The sequence below is a fragment of the Leptonotus elevatus genome, chromosome 5, assembly GCF_054856555.1.
Source record: "Leptonotus elevatus isolate MCC_2025b chromosome 5, RoL_Lele_1.0, whole genome shotgun sequence".
In the NCBI taxonomy this organism is placed as follows: domain Eukaryota; kingdom Metazoa; phylum Chordata; class Actinopteri; order Syngnathiformes; family Syngnathidae; genus Leptonotus; species Leptonotus elevatus.
In genome coordinates, this window is record NC_141243.1 from 26,230,643 (window position 1) to 26,253,772 (window position 23,130).

Genomic DNA, 23,130 nt, shown 5'->3' on the forward strand with positions numbered 1-23,130 from the left:
GCAAGGGTAAAATTACTGCTTTTATTATTAAAATCTTCCCCTCTAAAGTCAACTCTCTCAGTCCCCAAAAGCCAAGTTTTTTTCTCACTTTCCCTACCACGTCGCCCCAGTTTGTATCCCCTCCCCCTCCCTTACGGAATTTAATCCCAAGTATTTTCTGGTCCGTTTGTATCTCCGTCAGGGGCAGTCCTGTCTTCTGTGTCGCGGTCCACGGTCCGTAAAACTGTGCTTGGGTCTTGTCTCTGTTGAGTTTAGAGCCAGACGCTCTTCCATACCAGTCAGTCAAGTCCAGGGTCCTTGTCACGGATAAAATGTCAGAACACAGGATGTTAATATCGTCCATATATAAAACACACTTTGTTGTGAGTCCCCCGCCCCCTGGAATACTCACCCCCTCGATCATTTTGTCCCTTCTCAAAATCTGTGCCAACGGTTCTATGCATAGAACATAGAGGAGGGCAGATAAGGGACAGCCCTGACGGACGCCGCAGTTAATTTGTACTGCTTTTGTCAAGTTCCCGTTGACCACAAATTTGCTGGTAATATCTCGGTACAGCAGGCCCACCCACTCTAGATACCTTCCCGGGAAACCCCATTTTTGCAGTAGCCTAAAGAGGTACTGGTGCGAGATCCGATCAAAAGCCTTCTCAAAGTCTAAATTTAGGACTACTAGCCGCATATTTCTGTCTCTCGCATAACAGATGGTGTCACGAATCAGCATGAGGCTGTCCGTGATCTTCCTCCCCGCGATGGCACAAGTTTGGTCCGGGTCGATCAAATCCTCTAAAAACACAGACATACGCATAGCTAAAAGTTTGCTAAAAAGTTTGCAATCAACATTTAAAAGCGTAATTGGACGCCAGTTGTTCAGGTCTGTTTTGTCTCCTTTTTTATGCAGTAAAGTGACTATCCCTTTTCTAAAACTGTCTGGTAGTCGGTTTGTTTTGTCCAGTTCATTAAAAACAGTGAGTAAGTCTGGTGCTAAAATGTCCCAAAAAGTCAGGTAAAATTCCGAGCAGAGGCCATCTTCGCCCGGAGATTTTGCCTTCTTCAGTTGTTTTACACATGTATTTAGTTCTTCAGATGTAAAATCCTGTGTTAAAGAACCATTGTCAGTCACTGTTTTTTCAATGAAGTTTAAAACCTCTACCATTATCTCCTCTTGGGTATCTTTACGCTCATACAGTTTTTGATAGTAAGTTTCCACTGCTTCAATTATTTCATTATTTGTTTCTGTAATAGTCCCGTTTTCTTTTTTTAGTTTAAAAATGCCCCCACCCTTGCTCATAATTTTTTTAAAGAAGTACCTTGTGCATTTTTCACCTTCTTCTATTTCCTTCTCTCTGCTCCTTAATAAAAACCCTTTGCTCTGAATATCTGCCATTGCTTTCATTTCTTTTTTGATCTCTTTAATTTCATCATTAAAATTGATCCCCTCTTGTGTCAGATTAAAATACCTTTGCAGTCTCTTTTGCATTCCCAGCATACATTTCATTTCCTTGATTTTCTTTTCTCTTCCTGCTTTTTTAAAAAAAGTCTGAGTCCTTACCTTCATCATTTCCCACCATTGTGCCCGTGATTTGTAAAGGTCTTGAAGGGTCTGCCAGTCCTTGTACCGCTCCCTGTACTGAGAGACCAAAGTCTCGTCCTCGAGCAGGGAGCAGTTCAATTTCCACAGACCTCTTCCAATAGTCACGCCAGAAGAAAGTGAAAGGGTGCAAGACAGTATTAGGTGATCTGAGAAAAAAACAGGAGTTAATCTAGCATCAATCTGTGTCCAACCCCGTGTAAATACGTAATCTATGCGAGAGGCTCTGGTGCCGTCACCACTAAACCAGGTGAAGCCCTCCTCTCTTGGATGCATGGTTTTAAAGCAGTCCTCTAATTTGAATACGCGGCACATGTCTTGCAATAAAACCGATGTTTTGTCAATTTTAAAATCCTCCCCAGCTCCCTTCCTATCCTTCCTATTTAAAACACAATTAAAATCACCTCCAATAATTAGTGGATTATGACCTAGCATGTGGGACTGCAAATTCTCTAAAATATCATACCTGTCATGCTTTTCATTAGAACCATAAATATTTAAAAGGCTAAAGTCCCGTTCTGTAAAAGTTAAATGTGCTAACAGTGCTCGTCCGTCTCTCACCACTGTGCTCCCCTTTAAAACAATCTGAGGATTATTTATTAAAATGGCCACTCCATCATTTCTATTTTCGTTTGAGCCACTCCATAGTGATGGATGTGGCCACATTTCCTCCCACTGTTTGTAATTTCTTAAAAAGGGTATGCCACATTCTTGGATTAAAAACAGATCAGATTTAAAAGTTTTTAGAAATGTTAAAACGCTCTGAGCTCTAATCTTTGACTTCACGCTTCTAACGTTAATAGTTGAGAAGGTGAGGGTCATAGGTATGATTAAAAATAAAAAAATAAAAACACAGATGGGGTTACAAAATTTTAAGAGAACATTATTTTTAAAAAAACAAGGCAGTCGCTAAGGTATTTCTCGAGAGCGTATTTCTTCCTTTACCTCAGCAAAAGGGGCAGAGCTAAAATACTGGTCGTCTGTCAGGGGCACTTGAGGTGGTGATCGCTCACGCAACCTTAAATTCATAGTGTTTCTGCTTTTTGGCGTTGATTGCAGTACTATGTTTAAAAAGGAGAGTTCATTTGGTGAATCCGAGGGGAAGACCCTGGTCTCCCCCACCTCGCTATCTGGGCTCCCGGGCCTTCCCCTCTTCTCCGTGGACAGGGGAGACTCAGAGGACCGTTGAGATGCAAGCCTTTTATTATTTTGAGCACAAGTGATCTGGGTGTCTTCACTGTCAGCCTCATGTGGACTGACTTCACTTGACTCGCTTGTGGGCATTTCTTGCAGCATCTCACTTTCCTCTGAGCTCTCGATTGGTGGGGCCAGCCTGCTCGCCTCCCCTTGCCCCTCCTCACCTGTCCCCTCTCCACCAATGACAGGATTTGGAGGGAAATTTGAATTTTCTTTGGGACATTCAATTTGTTTGTCAGCTTCATTTCCATTTCCTTGTGCCATTTCTTTTCCAGCCTTCAGTTTGTTGTTAAATGATTTTGGACAATTTCTGTAGAGGTGGTTAGTTTCCCCACAAAGATTGCACTTTCTGCCATTGGTACATTCTTCAAAAGTATGCTCAATTACTCTGCAGAGCTTGGGCTGGCCCTGGTAATGTATGTAGCCCCGGTTTTCACCCAAGACTATCATTGGTGGGAGATGTTTCAGGCCCTGAAAGCCCTGGGGGTCCTGCCATTGTTGGATGGGTACCCGCCAGGCACAGTTCCAGATGCCGTCCTCATCCCTCACCTTCACAGCCTGGCCTTTAACCGTGCAATATCTACCCAGCCAAAAACAAATGTCTTCTGCATTCACTGTCTCATTAAACATTCTGACAATAACTGTTTTAGCAGCATTATCAGTCAGTTTTTCAACATTGAACACAGAGAACTGGGCTTTCACATTTTCAAAACGAGTCCAAAATTCACGAAGGTTCACAGCAGAGGTGAAACTCACATCAAATCCCTTACTAAAGGGCAAAGTTATAATACAATTTAAATCCTCAGCTTTAAATTTCAGGGTTTGTTGGACAAGCTTTCTGGAGAAGTCCAGCCTGGACATCCACAGAGGCTCACCACCATCCCTTTCCCGAAACATAAATCGAAAACTGTGGTGCCTCCGCATGCCGGCATATGTAGCCGACATGTCGGAGACAACCACTTGGTCACAACTTCTCACGAACAAAAAAAACAGTACACTCACCTTTGCCGTTCTCCTATAACACAAAGTTTAAACAACACAATAACAATACCCCTGCAATTGAGTTAGACTCACAGCCACAACAGGCATAAAATTATCTCTCAACAGAGGCGATCGCAGTCTTAGCCAAAAGGCCGAGAAGCGATGAAGAGGATAACTGACGGACTCAAGTACAGGCTTCTCGGTCTACCTACTCTCACAGTCGGTTATGTTAAACCAAGCAGCGCTGCTCTTATGGACACTGAGACGGAGGAAACCTTGTCTGCTGACTTAACCATTCATTATTCACAAGCCTTCACATAAGCAGCTGCAGTCCAACAACTTTTGCAGTCTTCCTGCAGGATGAAAGACCAAGCGCCTGCTGCGGTCCCGGCCAGACTTGTGAAGAAAGCCAGAAGACCATAGTCAAGTCTTGCTCATTTGTGTTAATTGGTTTCAAGACTATCGCTCTTAATTATTGACATACAAGCCAGGGAAGAGCGCAAACGCAGTTCCCCACTATCAGAAATTATGCAGTCGAGATTCCCACATTTGGAGAATTCGCAATGGTCAATGCAGCCGCCAGTGCAATGGCTGCACCTCGCCCTGGGTGAACCACATTCTTGATCATGGTGTCACCCCTGCCAGGTAAGTATGCCTTCCTCAGCCTGGGCACGGGGTCTTGCTTTTTTCCACTCACCCTCTTGGATGACTGTGCCATTCGTACACTGGCGAATGCCTGGCCCAGCATGATGGGCCAGTTTCTCTCAGTGGATTAGAACGGCGTGTGTACTTCGCACAGGGGCACAACTGCGGAGCATGCAATAGCTGAATGAGCTCAAGTGTCAAGCCTCTGGAACGGGTTCGACTCACCGGATTGGTGGACAGCAGAGTAGATGTGTGTCGGCTACGTCGCCTGCTTCCCAATTTGACGACATGGTTGCTTCCGCCACACCTACTTGTGCGCACGTGAGTATTGCCACAGCCCGTTTTCTCTGTCTAGATTAGCATTTTCGTTGACCAGCGGAGGTGGTGCACCGCTCCTGGATATACTGCAATACCAGGATGATGCGCGGAATGGGCAAAGCAAGCTCTGAATCCCATCTCCCTGTTCAAAAAAGCAATTTAATATGAAGTCTCCTGATAGGAGACATATCAGATATTAAACTGATAAGAACAGATACTACACTTGATCTTAGCCAAAAGGCCGAGAAGCGATGAAGAGGATAACTGACGGACTCAAGTACAGGCTTCTCAGTCTACCCACTCTCACAGTCGGTCATGTTACACCAAGCAGCGCTGCTCTTATGGACACTGAGACGGAGGAAACCTTGTCTGCTGACTTAACCATTCATTATTCACAAGCCTTCACATAAGCAGCTAAAGTCCAACAACTTTTGCAGTCTTCCTGCAGGATGAAAGACCAAGCGCCTGCTGCGGTCCCGGCCAGACTTGTGAAGAAAGCCAGAAGACCATAGTCAAGTCTTGCTCATTTGTGTTAATTGGTTTCAAGACTATCGCTCTTAATTTTTGACATACAAGCCAGGGAAGAGCGCGAACGCAGTTCCCCACTATCAGAAATTATGCAGTCGAGATTCCCACATTTGGAGAATTCGCAAGGGTCAATGCAGCCGCCAGTGCAATGGCTGCACCTCGCCCTGGGTGAACCACATTCTTGATCATGGTGTCACCCCTGCCAGGTAAGTATCCCTTCCTCAGCCTGGACACGGGGTCTTGTTTTTTTCCACTCACCCTCTTGAATGACTGTGCCATTCGTACACTGGCGAATGCCTGGCCCAGCATGATGGGCCAGTTTCTCTCAGTGGATTAGAACGGCGTGTGTACTTCGCACAGGGCGTTAGAGGAGGTCACAGGCACAACTGCGGAGCATGCAATAGCTGAATGAGCTCAAGTGTCAAGCCTCTGGAACGGGTTCGACTCACCGGGTTGGTGGACAGCAGAGTAGATGTGTGTCGGCTACGTCGCCTGCTTCCCAATTTGACGACATGGTTGCTTCCGCCACACCTACTTGTGCGCACGTGAGTATTGCCACAGCCCGTTTTCTCTGTCTAGATTAGCATTTTCGTTGACCAGCGGAGGTGGTGCACCGCTCCTGGAAATACTGCAATAACAAGATGATGCGCGGAATGGGCAAAGCAAGCTCTGAATCCCATCTCCCTGTTCAAAAAAGCAATTTAATATGAAGTCTCCAGATAGGAGACATATCAGATATTAAACTGATAAGAACAGATACTACACTTGATTTTAGCCAAAAGGCCGAGAAGCGATGAAGAGGATAACTGACGGACTCAAGTACAGGCTTCTCGGTCTACCAACTCTCACAGTCGGTCATGTTACACCAAGCAGCGCTGCTCTTATGGACACTGAGACGGAGGAAACCTTGTCTGCTGACTTAACCATTCATTATTCACAAGCCTTCACATAAGCAGCTGCAGTCCAACAACTTTTGCAGTCTTCCTGCAGGATGAAAGACCAAGCGCCTGCTGCGGTCCCGGCCAGACTTGTGAAGAAAGCCAGAAGACCATAGTCAAGTCTTGCTCATTTGTGTTAATTGGTTTCAAGACTATCGCTCTTAATTATTGACATACAAGCCAGGGAAGAGCGCGAACGCAGTTCCCCACTATCAGAAATTATGCAGTCGAGATTCCCACATTTGGAGAATTCGCAATGGTCAATGCAGCCGCCAGTGCAATGGCTGCACCTCGCCCTGGGTGAACCACATTCTTGATCATGGTGTCACCCCTGCCAGGTAAGTATGCCTTCCTCAGCCTGGGCACGGGGTCTTGCTTTTTTCCACTCACCTTCTTGGATGACTGTGCTATTCGTACACTGGCGAATGCCTGGCCCAGCATGATGGGCCAGTTTCTCTCAGTGGATTAGAACGGCGTGTGTACTTCGCACAGGGCATTAGAGGAGGTCACAGGCACAACTGCGGAGCATGCAATAGCTGAATGAGCTCAAGTGTCAAGCCTCTGGAACGGGTTCGACTCACCGGATTGGTGGACAGCAGAGTAGATGTGTGTCGGCTACGTCGCCTGCTTCCCAATTTGACGACATGGTTGCTTCCGCCACACCTACTTGTGCGCACGTGAGTATTGCCACAGCCCGTTTTCTCTGTCTAGATTAGCATTTTCGTTGACCAGCGGAGGTGGTGCACCGCTCCTGGATATACTGCAATACCAGGATGATGCGCGGAATGGGCAAAGCAAGCTCTGAATCCCATCTCCCTGTTCAAAAAAGCAATTTAATATGAAGTCTCCTGATAGGAGACATATCAGATATTAAACTGATAAGAACAGATACTACACTTGATCTTAGCCAAAAGGCCGAGAAGCGATGAAGAGGATAACTGACGGACTCAAGTACAGGCTTCTCAGTCTACCCACTCTCACAGTCGGTCATGTTACACCAAGCAGCGCTGCTCTTATGGACACTGAGACGGAGGAAACCTTGTCTGCTGACTTAACCATTCATTATTCACAAGCCTTCACATAAGCAGCTGCAGTCCAACAACTTTTGCAGTCTTCCTGCAGGATGAAAGACCAAGCGCCTGCTGCGGTCCCGGCCAGACTTGTGAAGAAAGCCAGAAGACCATAGTCAAGTCTTGCTCATTTGTGTTAATTGGTTTCAAGACTATCGCTCTTAATTTTTGACATACAAGCCAGGGAAGAGCGCGAACGCAGTTCCCCACTATCAGAAATTATGCAGTCGAGATTCCCACATTTGGAGAATTCGCAAGGGTCAATGCAGCCGCCAGTGCAATGGCTGCACCTCGCCCTGGGTGAACCACATTCTTGATCATGGTGTCACCCCTGCCAGGTAAGTATCCCTTCCTCAGCCTGGACACGGGGTCTTGTTTTTTTCCACTCACCCTCTTGAATGACTGTGCCATTCGTACACTGGCGAATGCCTGGCCCAGCATGATGGGCCAGTTTCTCTCAGTGGATTAGAACGGCGTGTGTACTTCGCACAGGGCGTTAGAGGAGGTCACAGGCACAACTGCGGAGCATGCAATAGCTGAATGAGCTCAAGTGTCAAGCCTCTGGAACGGGTTCGACTCACCGGGTTGGTGGACAGCAGAGTAGATGTGTGTCGGCTACGTCGCCTGCTTCCCAATTTGACGACATGGTTGCTTCCGCCACACCTACTTGTGCGCACGTGAGTATTGCCACAGCCCGTTTTCTCTGTCTAGATTAGCATTTTCGTTGACCAGCGGAGGTGGTGCACCGCTCCTGGAAATACTGCAATAACAAGATGATGCGCGGAATGGGCAAAGCAAGCTCTGAATCCCATCTCCCTGTTCAAAAAAGCAATTTAATATGAAGTCTCCAGATAGGAGACATATCAGATATTAAACTGATAAGAACAGATACTACACTTGATCTTAGCCAAAAGGCCGAGAAGCGATGAAGAGGATAACTGACGGACTCAAGTACAGGCTTCTCGGTCTACCAACTCTCACAGTCGGTCATGTTACACCAAGCAGCGCTGCTCTTATGGACACTGAGACGGAGGAAACCTTGTCTGCTGACTTAACCATTCATTATTCACAAGCCTTCACATAAGCAGCTGCAGTCCAACAACTTTTGCAGTCTTCCTGCAGGATGAAAGACCAAGCGCCTGCTGCGGTCCCGGCCAGACTTGTGAAGAAAGCCAGAAGACCATAGTCAAGTCTTGCTCATTTGTGTTAATTGGTTTCAAGACTATCGCTCTTAATTATTGACATACAAGCCAGGGAAGAGCGCGAACGCAGTTCCCCACTATCAGAAATTATGCAGTCGAGATTCCCACATTTGGAGAATTCGCAATGGTCAATGCAGCCGCCAGTGCAATGGCTGCACCTCGCCCTGGGTGAACCACATTCTTGATCATGGTGTCACCCCTGCCAGGTAAGTATGCCTTCCTCAGCCTGGGCACGGGGTCTTGCTTTTTTCCACTCACCTTCTTGGATGACTGTGCTATTCGTACACTGGCGAATGCCTGGCCCAGCATGATGGGCCAGTTTCTCTCAGTGGATTAGAACGGCGTGTGTACTTCGCACAGGGCATTAGAGGAGGTCACAGGCACAACTGCGGAGCATGCAATAGCTGAATGAGCTCAAGTGTCAAGCCTCTGGAACGGGTTCGACTCACCGGATTGGTGGACAGCAGAGTAGATGTGTGTCGGCTACGTCGCCTGCTTCCCAATTTGACGACATGGTTGCTTCCGCCACACCTACTTGTGCGCACGTGAGTATTGCCACAGCCCGTTTTCTCTGTCTAGATTAGCATTTTCGTTGACCAGCGGAGGTGGTGCACCGCTCCTGGATATACTGCAATACCAGGATGATGCGCGGAATGGGCAAAGCAAGCTCTGAATCCCATCTCCCTGTTCAAAAAAGCAATTTAATATGAAGTCTCCAGATAGGAGACATATCAGATATTAAACTGCTAAGAACAGATACTACACTTGATCTTAGCCAAAAGGCCGAGAAGCGATGAAGAGGATAACTGACGGACTCAAGTACAGGCTTCTCGGTCTACCCACTCTCACAGTCGGTTATGTTACACCAAGCAGCGTTGCTCTTATGGACACTGAGACGGAGGAAACCTTGTCTGCTGACTTAACCATTCATTATTCACAAGCCTTCACATAAGCAGCTGCAGTCCAACAACTTTTGCAGTCTTCCTGCAGGATGAAAGGCCAAGCGCCTGCTGCGGTCCCGGCCAGACTTGTGAAGAAAGCCAGAAGACCATAGTCAAGTCTTGCTCATTTGTGTTAATTGGTTTCAAGACTATCGCTCTTAATTATTGACATACAAGCCAGGGAAGAGCGCGAACGCAGTTCCCCACTATCAGAAATTATGCAGTCGAGATTCCCACATTTGGAGAATTCGCAATGGTCAATGCAGCCGCCAGTGCAATGGCTGCACCTCGCCCTGGGTGAACCACATTCTTGATCATGGTGTCACCCCTGCCAGGTAAGTATGCCTTCCTCAGCCTGTGCACGGGGTCTTGCTTTTTTCCACTCACCCTCTTGGATGACTGTGCTATTCGTACACTGGCGAATGCCTGGCCCAGCATGATGGGCCAGTTTCTCTCAGTGGATTAGAACGGCGTGTGTACTTCGCACAGGGCATTAGAGGAGGTCACAGGCACAACTGCGGAGCATGCAATAGCTGAATGAGCTCAAGTGTCAAGCCTCTGGAACGGGTTCGACTCACCGGATTGGTGGACAGCAGAGTAGATGTGTGTCGGCTACGTCGCCTGCTTCCCAATTTGACGACATGGTTGCTTCCGCCACACCTACTTGTGCGCACGTGAGTATTGCCACAGCCCGTTTTCTCTGTCTAGATTAGCATTTTCGTTGACCAGCGGAGGTGGTGCACCGCTCCTGGATATACTGCAATACCAGGATGATGCGCGGAATGGGCAAAGCAAGCTCTGAATCCCATCTCCCTGTTCAAAAAAGCAATTTAATATGAAGTCTCCTGATAGGAGACATATCAGATATTAAACTGATAAGAACAGATACTACACTTGATCTTAGCCAAAAGGCCGAGAAGCGATGAAGAGGATAACTGACGGACTCAAGTACAGGCTTCTCAGTCTACCCACTCTCACAGTCGGTCATGTTACACCAAGCAGCGCTGCTCTTATGGACACTGAGACGGAGGAAACCTTGTCTGCTGACTTAACCATTCATTATTCACAAGCCTTCACATAAGCAGCTGCAGTCCAACAACTTTTGCAGTCTTCCTGCAGGATGAAAGACCAAGCGCCTGCTGCGGTCCCGGCCAGACTTGTGAAGAAAGCCAGAAGACCATAGTCAAGTCTTGCTCATTTGTGTTAATTGGTTTCAAGACTATCGCTCTTAATTTTTGACATACAAGCCAGGGAAGAGCGCGAACGCAGTTCCCCACTATCAGAAATTATGCAGTCGAGATTCCCACATTTGGAGAATTCGCAAGGGTCAATGCAGCCGCCAGTGCAATGGCTGCACCTCGCCCTGGGTGAACCACATTCTTGATCATGGTGTCACCCCTGCCAGGTAAGTATGCCTTCCTCAGCCTGTGCACGGGGTCTTGCTTTTTTCCACTCACCCTCTTGGATGACTGTGCTATTCGTACACTGGCGAATGCCTGGCCCAGCATGATGGGCCAGTTTCTCTCAGTGGATTAGAACGGCGTGTGTACTTCGCACAGGGCGTTAGAGGAGGTCACAGGCACAACTGCGGAGCATGCAATAGCTGAATGAGCTCAAGTGTCAAGCCTCTGGAACGGGTTCGACTCACCGGGTTGGTGGACAGCAGAGTAGATGTGTGTCGGCTACGTCGCCTGCTTCCCAATTTGACGACATGGTTGCTTCCGCCACACCTACTTGTGCGCACGTGAGTATTGCCACAGCCCGTTTTCTCTGTCTAGATTAGCATTTTCGTTGACCAGCGGAGGTGGTGCACCGCTCCTGGAAATACTGCAATACCAGGATGATGCGCGGAATGGGCAAAGCAAGCTCTGAATCCCATCTCCCTGTTCAAAAAAGCAATTTAATATGAAGTCTCCTGATTGGAGACATATCAGATATTAAACTGATAAGAACAGATACTACACTTGATCTTAGCCAAAAGGCCGAGAAGCGATGAAGAGGATAACTGACGGACTCAAGTACAGGCTTCTCAGTCTACCCACTCTCACAGTCGGTCATGTTACACCAAGCAGCGCTGCTCTTATGGACACTGAGACGGAGGAAACCTTGTCTGCTGACTTAACCATTCATTATTCACAAGCCTTCACATAAGCAGCTGCAGTCCAACAACTTTTGCAGTCTTCCTGCAGGATGAAAGACCAAGCGCCTGCTGCGGTCCCGGCCAGACTTGTGAAGAAAGCCAGAAGACCATAGTCAAGTCTTGCTCATTTGTGTTAATTGGTTTCAAGACTATCGCTCTTAATTATTGACATACAAGCCAGGGAAGAGCGCGAACGCAGTTCCCCACTATCAGAAATTATGCAGTCGAGATTCCCACATTTGGAGAATTCGCAATGGTCAATGCAGCCGCCAGTGCAATGGCTGCACCTCGCCCTGGGTGAACCACATTCTTGATCATGGTGTCACCCCTGCCAGGTAAGTATGCCTTCCTCAGCCTGGGCACGGGGTCTTGCTTTTTTCCACTCACCTTCTTGGATGACTGTGCTATTCGTACACTGGCGAATGCCTGGCCCAGCATGATGGGCCAGTTTCTCTCAGTGGATTAGAACGGCGTGTGTACTTCGCACAGGGCATTAGAGGAGGTCACAGGCACAACTGCGGAGCATGCAATAGCTGAATGAGCTCAAGTGTCAAGCCTCTGGAACGGGTTCGACTCACCGGATTGGTGGACAGCAGAGTAGATGTGTGTCGGCTACGTCGCCTGCTTCCCAATTTGACGACATGGTTGCTTCCGCCACACCTACTTGTGCGCACGTGAGTATTGCCACAGCCCGTTTTCTCTGTCTAGATTAGCATTTTCGTTGACCAGCGGAGGTGGTGCACCGCTCCTGGATATACTGCAATACCAGGATGATGCGCGGAATGGGCAAAGCAAGCTCTGAATCCCATCTCCCTGTTCAAAAAAGCAATTTAATATGAAGTCTCCTGATAGGAGACATATCAGATATTAAACTGATAAGAACAGATACTACACTTGATCTTAGCCAAAAGGCCGAGAAGCGATGAAGAGGATAACTGACGGACTCAAGTACAGGCTTCTCAGTCTACCCACTCTCACAGTCGGTCATGTTACACCAAGCAGCGCTGCTCTTATGGACACTGAGACGGAGGAAACCTTGTCTGCTGACTTAACCATTCATTATTCACAAGCCTTCACATAAGCAGCTGCAGTCCAACAACTTTTGCAGTCTTCCTGCAGGATGAAAGACCAAGCGCCTGCTGCGGTCCCGGCCAGACTTGTGAAGAAAGCCAGAAGACCATAGTCAAGTCTTGCTCATTTGTGTTAATTGGTTTCAAGACTATCGCTCTTAATTTTTGACATACAAGCCAGGGAAGAGCGCGAACGCAGTTCCCCACTATCAGAAATTATGCAGTCGAGATTCCCACATTTGGAGAATTCGCAAGGGTCAATGCAGCCGCCAGTGCAATGGCTGCACCTCGCCCTGGGTGAACCACATTCTTGATCATGGTGTCACCCCTGCCAGGTAAGTATGCCTTCCTCAGCCTGGACACGGGGTCTTGCTTTTTTCCACTCACCCTCTTGAATGACTGTGCCAGTCGTACACTGGCGAATGCCTGGCCCAGCATGATGGGCCAGTTTCTCTCAGTGGATTAGAACGGCGTGTGTACTTCGCACAGGGCGTTAGAGGAGGTCACAGGCACAACTGCGGAGCATGCAATAGCTGAATGAGCTCAAGTGTCAAGCCTCTGGAACGGGTTCGACTCACCGGGTTGGTGGACAGCAGAGTAGATGTGTGTCGGCTACGTCGCCTGCTTCCCAATTTGACGACATGGTTGCTTCCGCCACACCTACTTGTGCGCACGTGAGTATTGCCACAGCCCGTTTTCTCTGTCTAGATTAGCATTTTCGTTGACCAGCGGAGGTGGTGCACCGCTCCTGGAAATACTGCAATAACAAGATGATGCGCGGAATGGGTTAAGCAAGCTCTGAATCCCATCTCCCTGTTCAAAAAAGCAATTTAATATGAAGTCTCCAGATAGGAGACATATCAGATATTAAACTGATAAGAACAGATACTACACTTGATCTTAGCCAAAAGGCCGAGAAGCGATGAAGAGGATAACTGACGGACTCAAGTACAGGCTTCTCGGTCTACCCACTCTCACAGTCAGTCATGTTACACCAAGCAGCGCTGCTCTTATGGACACTGAGACGGAGGAAACCTTGTCTGCTGACTTAACCATTCATTATTCACAAGCCTTCACATAAGCAGCTGCAGTCCAACAACTTTTGCAGTCTTCCTGCAGGATGAAAGACCAAGCACCTGCTGCGGTCCCGGCCAGACTTGTGAAGAAAGCCAGAAGACCATAGTCAAGTCTTGCTCATTTGTGTTAATTGGTTTCAAGACTATCACTCTTAATTATTGACATACAAGCCAGGGAAGAGCGCGAACGCAGTTCCCCACTATCAGAAATTATGCAGTCGAGATTCCCACATTTGGAGAATTCGCAATGGTCAATGCAGCCGCCAGTGCAATGGCTGCACCTCGCCCTGGGTGAACCACATTCTTGATCATGGTGTCACCCCTGCCAGGTAAGTATGCCTTCCTCAGCCTGGGCACGGGGTCTTGCTTTTTTCCACTCACCCTCTTGGATGACTGTGCTATTCGTACACTGGCGAATGCCTGGCCCAGCATGATGGGCCAGTTTCTCTCAGTGGATTAGAACGGCGTGTGTACTTCGCACAGGGCATTAGAGGAGGTCACAGGCACAACTGCGGAGCATGCAATAGCTGAATGAGCTCAAGTGTCAAGCCTCTGGAACGGGTTCGACTCACCGGATTGGTGGACAGCAGAGTAGATGTGTGTCGGCTACGTCGCCTGCTTCCCAATTTGACGACATGGTTGCTTCCGCCACACCTACTTGTGCGCACGTGAGTATTGCCACAGCCCGTTTTCTCTGTCTAGATTAGCATTTTCGTTGACCAGCGGAGGTGGTGCACCGCTCCTGGAAATACTGCAATAACAAGATGATGCGCGGAATGGGCAAAGCAAGCTCTGAATCCCATCTCCCTGTTCAAAAAAGCAATTTAATATGAAGTCTCCAGATAGGAGACATATCAGATATTAAACTGCTAAGAACAGATACTACACTTGATCTTAGCCAAAAGGCCGAGAAGCGATGAAGAGGATAACTGACGGACTCAAGTACAGGCTTCTCGGTCTACCCACTCTCACAGTCGGTTATGTTACACCAAGCAGCGTTGCTCTTATGGACACTGAGACGGAGGAAACCTTGTCTGCTGACTTAACCATTCATTATTCACAAGCCTTCACATAAGCAGCTGCAGTCCAACAACTTTTGCAGTCTTCCTGCAGGATGAAAGGCCAAGCGCCTGCTGCGGTCCCGGCCAGACTTGTGAAGAAAGCCAGAAGACCATAGTCAAGTCTTGCTCATTTGTGTTAATTGGTTTCAAGACTATCGCTCTTAATTATTGACATACAAGCCAGGGAAGAGCGCGAACGCAGTTCCCCACTATCAGAAATTATGCAGTCGAGATTCCCACATTTGGAGAATTCGCAATGGTCAATGCAGCCGCCAGTGCAATGGCTGCACCTCGCCCTGGGTGAACCACATTCTTGATCATGGTGTCACCCCTGCCAGGTAAGTATGCCTTCCTCAGCCTGTGCACGGGGTCTTGCTTTTTTCCACTCACCCTCTTGGATGACTGTGCTATTCGTACACTGGCGAATGCCTGGCCCAGCATGATGGGCCAGTTTCTCTCAGTGGATTAGAACGGCGTGTGTACTTCGCACAGGGCATTAGAGGAGGTCACAGGCACAACTGCGGAGCATGCAATAGCTGAATGAGCTCAAGTGTCAAGCCTCTGGAACGGGTTCGACTCACCGGATTGGTGGACAGCAGAGTAGATGTGTGTCGGCTACGTCGCCTGCTTCCCAATTTGACGACATGGTTGCTTCCGCCACACCTACTTGTGCGCACGTGAGTATTGCCACAGCCCGTTTTCTCTGTCTAGATTAGCATTTTCGTTGACCAGCGGAGGTGGTGCACCGCTCCTGGATATACTGCAATACCAGGATGATGCGCGGAATGGGCAAAGCAAGCTCTGAATCCCATCTCCCTGTTCAAAAAAGCAATTTAATATGAAGTCTCCTGATAGGAGACATATCAGATATTAAACTGATAAGAACAGATACTACACTTGATCTTAGCCAAAAGGCCGAGAAGCGATGAAAAGGATAACTGACGGACTCAAGTACAGGCTTCTCAGTCTACCCACTCTCACAGTCGGTCATGTTACACCAAGCAGCGCTGCTCTTATGGACACTGAGACGGAGGAAACCTTGTCTGCTGACTTAACCATTCATTATTCACAAGCCTTCACATAAGCAGCTGCAGTCCAACAACTTTTGCAGTCTTCCTGCAGGATGAAAGACCAAGCGCCTGCTGCGGTCCCGGCCAGACTTGTGAAGAAAGCCAGAAGACCATAGTCAAGTCTTGCTCATTTGTGTTAATTGGTTTCAAGACTATCGCTCTTAATTTTTGACATACAAGCCAGGGAAGAGCGCGAACGCAGTTCCCCACTATCAGAAATTATGCAGTCGAGATTCCCACATTTGGAGAATTCGCAAGGGTCAATGCAGCCGCCAGTGCAATGGCTGCACCTCGCCCTGGGTGAACCACATTCTTGATCATGGTGTCACCCCTGCCAGGTAAGTATGCCTTCCTCAGCCTGTGCACGGGGTCTTGCTTTTTTCCACTCACCCTCTTGGATGACTGTGCTATTCGTACACTGGCGAATGCCTGGCCCAGCATGATGGGCCAGTTTCTCTCAGTGGATTAGAACGGCGTGTGTACTTCGCACAGGGCGTTAGAGGAGGTCACAGGCACAACTGCGGAGCATGCAATAGCTGAATGAGCTCAAGTGTCAAGCCTCTGGAACGGGTTCGACTCACCGGGTTGGTGGACAGCAGAGTAGATGTGTGTCGGCTACGTCGCCTGCTTCCCAATTTGACGACATGGTTGCTTCCGCCACACCTACTTGTGCGCACGTGAGTATTGCCACAGCCCGTTTTCTCTGTCTAGATTAGCATTTTCGTTGACCAGCGGAGGTGGTGCACCGCTCCTGGAAATACTGCAATACCAGGATGATGCGCGGAATGGGCAAAGCAAGCTCTGAATCCCATCTCCCTGTTCAAAAAAGCAATTTAATATGAAGTCTCCTGATTGGAGACATATCAGATATTAAACTGATAAGAACAGATTTTTCTTTTTCATGTTTTTATTGTCACTTTTCAATCAATTACAAATCACATTTCTCCAATATGGAGCATTCATTTTGTCTCAAATATGACATGTAAAAATAAAAACAAAATAAAAAATGAAAAATGAAAAAACATTCATATCTATTGTGCAGGAGCGTAGCACTGCATTACTAATTGGGACTTCATCCCACCCTCTCAAAAAGCGCTTGTCCAGGACCTGCCGGGTAGCCCTTTTTGCTCCTTCCCTCCTGGAGAGCCAGGCCGTCGCTGCCGAGACCTTCACAGTGTAGCTCCGGTTCCCTCCTCCGGGCGGGCACAGGCGACGCTTCTTGGTGGCTGTGTCCTTGGCCTGCCGCGTGCAGCTTCGATGGTCTCTGCAGCCATTCGGAGCACAGCCACGGGGGGGGTCTGCCTGTGCCTCCTTACCAGCAAGTTTCTGGAGGTCCACATGGCGTCTTTGATGGCGGCAAGAGTGAGCCAGTCTTTCGCAAACTCCTCTCGGGAACACTTGGCTTGGCTCACCCCGTAGAGCACGTATTGTGCATTTAGGACCTCCCTTGCTGGCAAGTCCGGGAATTTTCTCAGGTGGCCGGCTGTTGCCCACAGGTCTACGGCAGCACTGCACTCCCAGAGGAGGTGCCTCACCGATTCCTGGGCGCCACAACCAGGTCGGGGGCAGGTTGAGTGCGCTGACATTCCTCGGGAGTGCATAACGGCCCTGACTGGGAGAATCTCGTGGGCCACCATCCACGACAGGTCCCGAAGTCTGTTTGGGAGGGCAGGATGGTTGGCGTTGCGCCAAACCGTTGTGGGCTTGCCGAATGCAAGCCCGCGCACTTGACTCGCTGTTTGCCGCTCCTGCACAATAGAGATGAGAGACTTGTGATTTTTCAAAATGTGACAATCTTCATTTTCCAATTTAAAATTTCTTAAAAATTTTGGGATAAAAGAATGTGCTGGTGGTAAATTAAAAGACACCGGAAGTCTTTGATCGCTGGGTATTAGTTTTAATTTACGGAGGTACGATCCCATCCAGAATCGTGTCATTGCTTGACTTTTGGGATTGCTGGATGGTCCCAGAGCATTTTGCAGATGGAGGGCCACATATCTGCTGCCCAAAAAGAGCTGGAGGTCCGGCACGCCTTTTCCACCCTTCTCTTTTGTTTTTTTCATCGTGTCCCTCCTCAGTCTTTCCCATTTAGAACCCCAGATAAAGTAAAAAATTGCACGGTCCAAATCTAAAAGCACATTTCTTTTTGGGATAAAAACTGAACCGATTAATAAAAGCAAGGGTAAAATTACTGCTTTTATTATTAAAATCTTCCCCTCTAAAGTCAACTCTCTCAGTCCCCAAAAGCCAAGTTTTTTTCTCACTTTCCCTACCACGTCGCCCCAGTTTGTATCCCCTCCCCCTCCCTTACGGAATTTAATCCCAAGTATTTTCTGGTCCGTTTGTATCTCCGTCAGGGGCAGTCCTGTCTTCTGTGTCGCGGTCCACGGTCCGTAAAACTGTGTTTGGGTCTTGTCTCTGTTGAGTTTAGAGCCAGACGCTCTTCCATACCAGTCAGTCAAGTCCAGGGTCCTTGTCACGGATAAAATGTCAGAACACAGGATGTTAATATCGTCCATATATAAAACACACTTTGTTGTGAGTCCCCCGCCCCCTGGAATACTCACCCCCTCGATCATTTTGTCCCTTCTCAAAATCTGTGCCAACGGTTCTATGCATAGAACATAGAGGAGGGCAGATAAGGGACAGCCCTGACGGACGCCGCAGTTAATTTGCACTGCTTTTGTCAAGTTCCCGTTGACCACAAATTTGCTGGTAATGTCTCGGTACAGCAGGCCCACCCACTCTAGATACCTTCCCGGGAAACCCCATTTTTGCAGTAGCCTAAAAAGGTACTGGTGCGAGATCCGATCAAAAGCCTTCTCAAAGTCTAAATTTAGGACTACTAGCCGCATATTTCTGTCTCTCGCATAACAGATGGTGTCGCGAATCAGCATGAGGCTGTCCGTGATCTTCCTCCCCGCGATGGCACAGGTTTGGTCCGGGTCGATCAAATCCTGTAAAAAGTTTGCAATCAACATTTAAAAGCGTAATTGGACGCCAGTTTTCAGGTCTGTTTTGTCTCCTTTCTTATGCAGTAAAGTGACTATCCCTTTTCTAAAACTGTCTGGTAGTCGGTTTGTTTTGTCCAGTTCATTAAAAACAGTGAGTAAGTCTGGTGCTAAAATGTCCCAAAAAGTCAGGTAAAATTCCGAGCAGAGGCCATCCTCGCCCGGAGATTTTGCCTTCTTCAGTTGTTTTACACATGTATTTAGTTCTTCAGGTGTAAAATCCTGTGTTAAAGGCCCATTGTCAGTCACTGTTTTTTCAATGAAGTTTAAAACCTCTACCATTATCTCCTCTTGGGTATCTTTACGCTCATACAGTTTTTGATAGTAAGTTTCCACTGCTTCAATTATTTCATTATTTGTTTCTGTAATGGTACCGTTTTCTTTTTTTAGTTTAAAAATGCCCCCACCCTTGCTCATAATTTTTTTAAAGAAGTACCTTGTGCATTTTTCACCTTCTTCTATTTCCTTCTCTCTGCTCCTTAATAAAAACCCTTTGCTCTGAATATCTGCCATAGCTCTCATTTCTTTTTTGATTTCTTTAATTTCATCATTAAAATTTATCCCCTCTTGTGTCAGATTAAAATACCTTTGCAGTCTCTTTTGCATTCCCAGCATACATTTCATTTCCTTGATTTTCTTCTCTCTTCCTGCTTTTTTAAAAAAAGTCTGAGTCCTTACCTTCATCATTTCCCACCATTGTGCCCGTGATTTGTAAAGGTCTTGAAGGGTCTGCCAGTCCTTGTACCGCTCCCTGTACTGAGAGACCAAGGTCTCGTCCTCGAGCAGGGAGCAGTTCAATTTCCACAGACCTCTTCCAATAGTCACGCCAGAAGAAAGTGAAAGGGTGCAAGACAGTATTAGGTGATCTGAGAAAAAAACAGGAGTTAATCTAGCATCAATCTGTGTCCAACCCCGTGTAAATACGTAATCTATGCGAGAGGCTCTGGTGCCGTCACCACTAAACCAGGTGAAGCCCTCCTCTCTTGGATGTATGGTTTTAAAGCAGTCCTCTAATTTGAATACGCGGCACATGTCTTGCAATAAAACCGATGTTTTGTCAATTTTAAAATCCTCCCCAGCTCCCTTCCTATCCTTCCTATTTAAAACACAATTAAAATCGCCTCCAATAATTAGTGGATTATGACCTAGCATGTGGGACTGCAAATTCTCTAAAATATCATACCTGTCATGCTTTTCATTAGAACCATAAATATTTAAAAGGCTAAGGTCCTGTTCTGTAAAAGTTAAGTGTGCTAACAGTGCTCGTCCGTCTCTCACCACTGTGCTCCCCTTTAAAACAATCTGAGGATTATTTATTAAAATGGCCACTCCATCATTTCTATTTTCGTTTGAGCCACTCCATAGTGATGGATGTGGCCACATTTCCTCCCACTGTTTGTAATTTCTTAAAAAGGGTATGCCACATTCTTGGATTAAAAACAGATCAGATTTAAAAGTTTTTAGAAATGTTAAAACGCTCTGAGCTCTAATCTTTGACTTCACGCTTCTAACATTAATAGTTGAGAAGGTGAGGGTCATAGGTATGATTAAAAATAAAAAAATAAAAACACAGATGGGGTTACAAAATTTTAAGAGAACATTATTTTTAAAAAAACAAGGCAGTCGCTAAGGTATTTCTCGAGAGCGTATTTCTTCCTTTACCTCAGCAAAAGGGGCAGAACTAAAACACTGGTCGTCTGTCAGGGGCACTTGAGGTGGTGATCGCTCACGCAACCTTAAATTCATAGTGTTTCTGCTTTTTGGCGTTGATTGCAGTACTATGTTTAAAAAGGAGAGTTCATTTGGTGAATCTGAGGGGAAGACCCTGGTCTCCCCCACCTCGCTATCTGGGCTCCCGGGCCTTCCCCTCTTCTCCGTGGACAGGGGAGACTCAGAGGACCGTTGAGATGCAAGCCTTTTATTATTTTGAGCACAAGTGATCTGGGTGTCTTCACTGTCAGCCTCATGTGGACTGACTTCACTTGACTCGTTTGTGGGCATTTCTTGCAGCATCTCACTTTCCTCTGAGCTCTCGATTGGTGGGGCCGGCCTGCTCGCCTCCCCTTGCCCCTCCTCACCTGTCCCCTCTCCACCAATGACAGGATTTGGAGGGAAATTTGAATTTTCTTTGGGACATTCAATTTGTTTGTCAGCTTCATTTCCATTTCCTTGTGCCATTTCTTTTCCAGCCTTCAGTTTGTTGGCAAATGATTTTGGACAATTTCTGTAGAGGTGGTTAGTTTCCCCACAAAGATTGCACTTTCTGCCATTGGTACATTCTTCAAAAGTATGCCCAATTACTCTACATTTCCTACAAATTGTTTTCTCACACGCTTCCGCCAGGTGTCCATGCTCACCACACTTGCGGCAGAGCTTGGGCTGGCCCTGGTAATGTATGTAGCCCCGGTTTTCTCCCAAGACTATCATTGGTGGGAGATGTTTCAGGCCCTGAAAGCCCTGGGGGTCCTGCCATTGTTGGATGGGTACCCGCCAGGCACAGTTCCAGATGCCGTCTTCATCCCTCACCTTCACAGCCTGGCCTTTAACCGTGCAATATCTACCCAGCCAAAAACAAATGTCTTCTGCATTCACTGTCTCATTAAACATTCTGACAATAACTGTTTTAGCAGCATTATCAGTCAGTTTTTCAACATTGAACACAGAGAACTGGGCTTTCACATTTTCAAAACGAGTCCAAAATTCACGAAGGTTCACAGCAGAGGTGAAACTCACATCAAATCCCTTACTAAAGGGCAAAGTTATAATACAATTTAAATCCTCAGCTTTAAATTTCAGGGTTTGTTGGACAAGCTTTCTGGAGAAGTCCAGCCTTGACATCCAAAGAGGCTCACCACCATCCCTTTCCCGAAACATAAATCGAACACTGTGGTGCCTCCGCATGCCGGCATATGTAGCCGACATGTCGGAGACAACCACTTGGTCACAACTTCTCACGAACAAAAAAACAGTACACTCACCTTTGTCGTTCTCCTATAACACAAAGTTTAAACAACACAATAACAATACCCCTGCAATTGAGTTAGATTCACAGCCACAACAGGCATAGAATTATCTCTCAACAGAGGCGATCGCAGTCTTAGCCAAAAGGCCGAGAAGCGATGAAGAGGATAACTGACGGACTCAAGTACAGGCTTCTCGGTCTACCAACTCTCACAGTCGGTCATGTTACACCAAGCAGCGCTGCTCTTATGGACACTGAGACGGAGGAAACCTTGTCTGCTGACTTAACCATTCATTATTCACAAGCCTTCACATAAGCAGCTGCAGTCCAACAACTTTTGCAGTCTTCCTGCAGGATGAAAGACCAAGCGCCTGCTGCGGTCCCGGCCAGACTTGTGAAGAAAGCCAGAAGACCATAGTCAAGTCTTGCTCATTTGTGTTAATTGGTTTCAAGACTATCGCTCTTAATTATTGACATACAAGCCAGGGAAGAGCGCAAACGCAGTTCCCCACTATCAGAAATTATGCAGTCGAGATTCCCACATTTGGAGAATTCGCAATGGTCAATGCAGCCGCCAGTGCAATGGCTGCACCTCGCCCTGGGTGAACCACATTCTTGATCATGGTGTCACCCCTGCCAGGTAAGTATGCCTTCCTCAGCCTGGGCACGGGGTCTTGCTTTTTTCCACTCACCCTCTTGGATGACTGTGCCATTCGTACACTGGCGAATGCCTGGCCCAGCATGATGGGCCAGTTTCTCTCAGTGGATTAGAACGCCGTGTGTACTTCGCACAGGGGCACAACTGCGGAGCATGCAATAGCTGAATGAGCTCAAGTGTCAAGCCTCTGAAACGGGTTCGACTCACCGGTTTGGTGAACAGCAGAGTAGATGTGTGTCGGCTACGTCGCCTGCTTCCCAATTTGACGACATGGTTGCTTCCGCCACACCTACTTGTGCGCACGTGAGTATTGCCACAGCCCGTTTTTTCTGTCTATATTAGCATTTTCGTTGACCAGCGGAGGTGGTGCACCGCTCCTGGAAATACTGCAATACCAGGATGATGCGCGGAATAGGCAAAGCAAGCTCTGAATCCCATCTCCCTGTTCAAAAAAGCAATTTAATATGAAGTCTCCAGATAGGAGACATATCAGATATTAAACTGATAAGAACAGATACTACACTTGATCTTAGCCAAAAGGCCGAGAAGCGATGAAGAGGATAACTGACGGACTCAAGTACAGGCTTCTCGGTCTACCCACTCTCACAGTCGGTCATGTTACACCAAGCAGCGCTGCTCTTATGGACACTGAGACGGAGGAAACCTTGTCTGCT

General features: G+C 47.4%; 26 non-coding genes across 26 annotated transcripts; all 26 read right to left on the reverse strand.

Moving 5' to 3' along the window:
- Positions 1 to 4,254: 4,254 nt before the first annotated feature.
- LOC147174760 (U1 spliceosomal RNA) lies at positions 4,255 to 4,419 on the reverse strand. The gene has a single exon (XR_015095023.1). It is a non-coding gene; the product is annotated as a U1 spliceosomal RNA (small nuclear RNA).
- A 371-nt stretch (positions 4,420 to 4,790) lies between these two features.
- LOC147174761 (U2 spliceosomal RNA) lies at positions 4,791 to 4,982 on the reverse strand. Its single transcript, XR_015095101.1, has one exon. It is a non-coding gene; the product is annotated as a U2 spliceosomal RNA (small nuclear RNA).
- Positions 4,983 to 5,306: 324 nt separating this feature from the next.
- On the reverse strand, positions 5,307 to 5,471 carry LOC147174762 (U1 spliceosomal RNA). The gene has a single exon (XR_015095263.1). It is a non-coding gene; the product is annotated as a U1 spliceosomal RNA (small nuclear RNA).
- Positions 5,472 to 5,860: 389 nt separating this feature from the next.
- On the reverse strand, positions 5,861 to 6,052 carry LOC147174763 (U2 spliceosomal RNA). The gene has a single exon (XR_015095209.1). It is a non-coding gene; the product is annotated as a U2 spliceosomal RNA (small nuclear RNA).
- A 324-nt stretch (positions 6,053 to 6,376) lies between these two features.
- Positions 6,377 to 6,541, reverse strand: LOC147174764 (U1 spliceosomal RNA). The gene has a single exon (XR_015095011.1). It is a non-coding gene; the product is annotated as a U1 spliceosomal RNA (small nuclear RNA).
- A 389-nt stretch (positions 6,542 to 6,930) lies between these two features.
- Positions 6,931 to 7,122, reverse strand: LOC147174765 (U2 spliceosomal RNA). The gene has a single exon (XR_015095102.1). It is a non-coding gene; the product is annotated as a U2 spliceosomal RNA (small nuclear RNA).
- A 324-nt stretch (positions 7,123 to 7,446) lies between these two features.
- On the reverse strand, positions 7,447 to 7,611 carry LOC147174766 (U1 spliceosomal RNA). Its single transcript, XR_015095264.1, has one exon. It is a non-coding gene; the product is annotated as a U1 spliceosomal RNA (small nuclear RNA).
- A 389-nt stretch (positions 7,612 to 8,000) lies between these two features.
- On the reverse strand, positions 8,001 to 8,192 carry LOC147174767 (U2 spliceosomal RNA). Its single transcript, XR_015095150.1, has one exon. It is a non-coding gene; the product is annotated as a U2 spliceosomal RNA (small nuclear RNA).
- A 324-nt stretch (positions 8,193 to 8,516) lies between these two features.
- On the reverse strand, positions 8,517 to 8,681 carry LOC147174768 (U1 spliceosomal RNA). The gene has a single exon (XR_015095012.1). It is a non-coding gene; the product is annotated as a U1 spliceosomal RNA (small nuclear RNA).
- A 389-nt stretch (positions 8,682 to 9,070) lies between these two features.
- On the reverse strand, positions 9,071 to 9,262 carry LOC147174769 (U2 spliceosomal RNA). The gene has a single exon (XR_015095144.1). It is a non-coding gene; the product is annotated as a U2 spliceosomal RNA (small nuclear RNA).
- Positions 9,263 to 9,586: 324 nt separating this feature from the next.
- LOC147174770 (U1 spliceosomal RNA) lies at positions 9,587 to 9,751 on the reverse strand. Its single transcript, XR_015095013.1, has one exon. It is a non-coding gene; the product is annotated as a U1 spliceosomal RNA (small nuclear RNA).
- Positions 9,752 to 10,140: 389 nt separating this feature from the next.
- Positions 10,141 to 10,332, reverse strand: LOC147174771 (U2 spliceosomal RNA). Its single transcript, XR_015095104.1, has one exon. It is a non-coding gene; the product is annotated as a U2 spliceosomal RNA (small nuclear RNA).
- Positions 10,333 to 10,656: 324 nt separating this feature from the next.
- LOC147174772 (U1 spliceosomal RNA) lies at positions 10,657 to 10,821 on the reverse strand. Its single transcript, XR_015095265.1, has one exon. It is a non-coding gene; the product is annotated as a U1 spliceosomal RNA (small nuclear RNA).
- Positions 10,822 to 11,210: 389 nt separating this feature from the next.
- LOC147174773 (U2 spliceosomal RNA) lies at positions 11,211 to 11,402 on the reverse strand. The gene has a single exon (XR_015095120.1). It is a non-coding gene; the product is annotated as a U2 spliceosomal RNA (small nuclear RNA).
- Positions 11,403 to 11,726: 324 nt separating this feature from the next.
- LOC147174774 (U1 spliceosomal RNA) lies at positions 11,727 to 11,891 on the reverse strand. The gene has a single exon (XR_015095014.1). It is a non-coding gene; the product is annotated as a U1 spliceosomal RNA (small nuclear RNA).
- Positions 11,892 to 12,280: 389 nt separating this feature from the next.
- Positions 12,281 to 12,472, reverse strand: LOC147174775 (U2 spliceosomal RNA). Its single transcript, XR_015095105.1, has one exon. It is a non-coding gene; the product is annotated as a U2 spliceosomal RNA (small nuclear RNA).
- A 324-nt stretch (positions 12,473 to 12,796) lies between these two features.
- LOC147174776 (U1 spliceosomal RNA) lies at positions 12,797 to 12,961 on the reverse strand. The gene has a single exon (XR_015095266.1). It is a non-coding gene; the product is annotated as a U1 spliceosomal RNA (small nuclear RNA).
- Positions 12,962 to 13,350: 389 nt separating this feature from the next.
- On the reverse strand, positions 13,351 to 13,542 carry LOC147174777 (U2 spliceosomal RNA). The gene has a single exon (XR_015095197.1). It is a non-coding gene; the product is annotated as a U2 spliceosomal RNA (small nuclear RNA).
- A 324-nt stretch (positions 13,543 to 13,866) lies between these two features.
- Positions 13,867 to 14,031, reverse strand: LOC147174778 (U1 spliceosomal RNA). Its single transcript, XR_015095015.1, has one exon. It is a non-coding gene; the product is annotated as a U1 spliceosomal RNA (small nuclear RNA).
- Positions 14,032 to 14,420: 389 nt separating this feature from the next.
- On the reverse strand, positions 14,421 to 14,612 carry LOC147174779 (U2 spliceosomal RNA). Its single transcript, XR_015095207.1, has one exon. It is a non-coding gene; the product is annotated as a U2 spliceosomal RNA (small nuclear RNA).
- A 324-nt stretch (positions 14,613 to 14,936) lies between these two features.
- On the reverse strand, positions 14,937 to 15,101 carry LOC147174780 (U1 spliceosomal RNA). Its single transcript, XR_015095017.1, has one exon. It is a non-coding gene; the product is annotated as a U1 spliceosomal RNA (small nuclear RNA).
- Positions 15,102 to 15,490: 389 nt separating this feature from the next.
- LOC147174781 (U2 spliceosomal RNA) lies at positions 15,491 to 15,682 on the reverse strand. The gene has a single exon (XR_015095106.1). It is a non-coding gene; the product is annotated as a U2 spliceosomal RNA (small nuclear RNA).
- A 324-nt stretch (positions 15,683 to 16,006) lies between these two features.
- Positions 16,007 to 16,171, reverse strand: LOC147174782 (U1 spliceosomal RNA). The gene has a single exon (XR_015095267.1). It is a non-coding gene; the product is annotated as a U1 spliceosomal RNA (small nuclear RNA).
- A 389-nt stretch (positions 16,172 to 16,560) lies between these two features.
- On the reverse strand, positions 16,561 to 16,754 carry LOC147174783 (U2 spliceosomal RNA). The gene has a single exon (XR_015095229.1). It is a non-coding gene; the product is annotated as a U2 spliceosomal RNA (small nuclear RNA).
- A 5,527-nt stretch (positions 16,755 to 22,281) lies between these two features.
- On the reverse strand, positions 22,282 to 22,446 carry LOC147174784 (U1 spliceosomal RNA). The gene has a single exon (XR_015095024.1). It is a non-coding gene; the product is annotated as a U1 spliceosomal RNA (small nuclear RNA).
- Positions 22,447 to 22,817: 371 nt separating this feature from the next.
- LOC147174785 (U2 spliceosomal RNA) lies at positions 22,818 to 23,009 on the reverse strand. Its single transcript, XR_015095115.1, has one exon. It is a non-coding gene; the product is annotated as a U2 spliceosomal RNA (small nuclear RNA).
- Between the last annotated feature and the right edge of the window lie 121 nt (positions 23,010 to 23,130).